The following is a 3,280-nucleotide window of genomic DNA, read 5'->3' on the forward strand; positions in this document are numbered from 1 at the left end:
CAGGAGCCCAGAGCCCTCACATGGACCGCAAGGATGATGGAGATTGGGGCAGATGGCACTGCCACTGTAACCATGTCTGTTAATGCTGATCTGATCTGTGTCTTTACCACTTCCCACATAATCTGACTGAAGATGCTGGCAGGACAGGCTCAGATGAGTAATGACAATGTTCAGCCTAGGGCAGAGGCAAATGCTGCAAGGCAGGGTAGGAATGGAGTTTCCAGGAGAGCTCTAGCCTTCCCTGGACTTGGAGAGCTTTATCTGAAAAGTGGGGAGCCTCCGGTCCCCACCTCTCAGAGATGCTTTACAGGTGGAATAAGGGGTCTCCTGTACCAGGCTTGTGTATCACTAGTGGCCAGCATGTATCCCTGCTTCTGTTGTTGCCAGTGACAATGGAGAGACCTATTGTTTGATGTTGGAGGAGAGCATCCTTTCCTGAGTGTCAGTGGATTGCAGAGTGAACTTTTAGATGAGAAATAATGAAGGCAACTGTGTCCCTCTCCCCAAGACACACACACACACACACACACACACACACACACACACACACACACACCTGCCTGAGCCCTGGATAATTAAGCAAGAGCCTCTGTGGTTCACATTACACCCTGTCCAGCTCATCCCTCAGACTCCTCCTACCCTTGTGAGTCAGTTCCAAGGATGCTGTGTTAGAAATTGAAGAGACTGTAAGCAGTCAAAAAGGGTCTGTCTATGAATGGAAGGTGGGTACTTCTAGTATGAGGGAGAAGAAGTTGGAGTCTGTTCAGAAACATTTCGACAAATCAAATATATCAGAAAAAGATATAGAATGACTTCCTGAAGCCTCTGAGGAGAGGGGAAACTGAGGCTGAAAACTAAACCGACATGTAGGTGAGTAAAGGGTATCCGGCTTGCTGGCTGGCAGCTCCTCGGGAGCTGTGTCCTGGCAGAGCCTACACAGCGTTCCCAGAAGGAGCAGCAAGAGCCAGCCAAGAGTTGTCCGGAATGTTGAAGAAGGAATGGTCAGGGGTGGTTTGGAAAGAAATAAGAAAGGTTCAGGAAGCATTTAGAGATGTAGGCCAAAAAATGAGGGGAGGACATGGAGAGTGGAAGGCAAGTGATAGTGTCTGTCCTCTTAGTTGACAGAATGTCTGGGAGAGAAGGGCTACTCTGAGTTAGAGGGATGGGAAAATAATCCACATTAGTTATTTTGGTGATGTTCATCTAAATTAATTGATCTGAAGAAAAACTCTCAGGGAGGCTGGAAACTGACCTCAAATTTCTACAGCTTGAGTGTTTTTATGTCTCTGAATTTCACATGTTGAAACCTTAACACCCCTGCCCCCATATTATTATTTTTAGGAGGCGGCATGACTGCCTAGATTATAAGGATGGGAACCTTCATGACCAAGATACAGTGCTCTTATAAAAAGGACTCAGAGAGCTGTCTTGCCCCTCCGTACCATGTGAGAGCACAGCAAGGAAGCGCCCACCAGACACTGGCTTGCTGGCTGTTTGGTCTTGGCCTTCTCAGCCTCCGGGCCCCAAAGCCATACATTTCAGCTATTTATATACTAACTACTTTAGAGTGTTTGGGTCTAGCTGCCCACTTGAATTAAGATGCAAGTACTAGAGTCAAGTTATAAAAACCAACTCAGACAGCATCTCAAATCACTGTCTAATAACTTCTGGTCTCCACTCCTTCTGGGACCTGGAAGGAACCCCTGAAGGTCAATATCAAGACTGCTCCCCCAAAAGTAGGGATGGCTTACTTCCTGCCTCTGAAAGAAGGAGGGAAGGAAGATGGTGTTTAGCTCCATAGGCCTCATCAGGCAGACCTGAAGGTTAGACACAAGAGCTTTTGATCTCACCTAATGCATCTTGCACTAATCTGAAGACTCCATTGTAGTCAAGGAGGGTGGTCAAAACATCAGATGCTAGCAAACAATGGGAAAGCTAACGAAAGCAAGCAAGTGCTCTGAACAGTTCTATTTCAGTTTTTTACCATGTCCCTCAAATTCCTAGTTTCTCTCTTCATCCAAAGATTATCAGTACACATCTTACCATCGAGATTCATAGAGTAGACCTTTTAATCAGGATATAGTAATCAAAGAGAAACACCATAGAATGCTCATGTTCTTGCTCAACCTTCATCTCCCCATAGCCATCCTTAATCCTAGATCTGAGTGATTGCTCACAGCCAAAGCTCTACTGCCTTAGGAATATTTTGATATAGAGGCTTGGAGGTATATTGGATTCTTCCAGAATCTATCCCCTCTGTCAAGAGTCCACTTCTACAGGCACTGGCATAGCTAAGATGGGTCTCAAACAGAGTTTGGAATCCTCAGGAGATGCTCAGTCCAACACATTTAGTATAGAATTTTTTTTCTTCTGCTTTGTGGTGTATAAGAAAAGTTGAGAAAAAGCCCCAGGCTGGTCACTGAGCTCTCATACCTTACCAAAATTCTCTCCATCCCCTTCCTCATATTATGTAATTTAGAACCATGTGGGCATCTTGGTTCTTGTGGTGGTTTGAATAAAAATGGCCCCCATAAATGGATGGATCTGGAGAATATCATCCTGAGTGAGGTAACCCAATCACAAAAGAACACACATGGTATGCATTCTCTGATAAGTGGATATTAGCCCAGAAGATCGAAATATACAAAGTACAAACCACAAACCACAAGAAACTCAGGAAGAAGGAAGACCAAAGTGTGGATACTTCGTTCCTTCTTAAAAGGGGGAACAAAATACCCATGGAAGGAGTTGTAGAGACTAACTATGGAGCAGAGACTGAAGGAAGTACAATCCAGAGACTGCTTCACCTGGGAATCCTTGCCATATTCAATCATCAAATCCAGACACTATTGTGAATGGCAGCAAGGGCTGGATGACAGGAGCCTGAGATAGCTTTCTCCTAAGAGGCTGACTATGCCCGACTAATACACAAGTAGAGGCTCACAGCCACCCATTGGACTGAATACAGGGTTCCCAATGAAGGAGCTAGAGAAAGGATCCAAGGAGCTGAAGGGTTTGCAGCCCCTTAGGATGAACAACAATATGAACTAACTAGTTCCCTCAGAGCTCCCAGGGATTAAAACTCCAACCAAAGAGTACACATGGTGGGACCCATGGCTCCAGCAGCATATGTATAGCAGAGGATGGGAGGAGGGCCCTTGGCCCTGTGAAGGTTCTATGCCTCAGTGTAGGGGAATGTCAGGGTCAGTAAACAGGAGTGGGTGGGGTGGTGAGCAGGGGCTTGGGGGAGGGGGAGGGAACAGGGGTTTGTTTTTGTTTA

This window comes from Mastomys coucha, unplaced genomic scaffold, assembly GCF_008632895.1.
Source record: "Mastomys coucha isolate ucsf_1 unplaced genomic scaffold, UCSF_Mcou_1 pScaffold8, whole genome shotgun sequence".
NCBI lineage: Eukaryota > Metazoa > Chordata > Mammalia > Rodentia > Muridae > Mastomys > Mastomys coucha.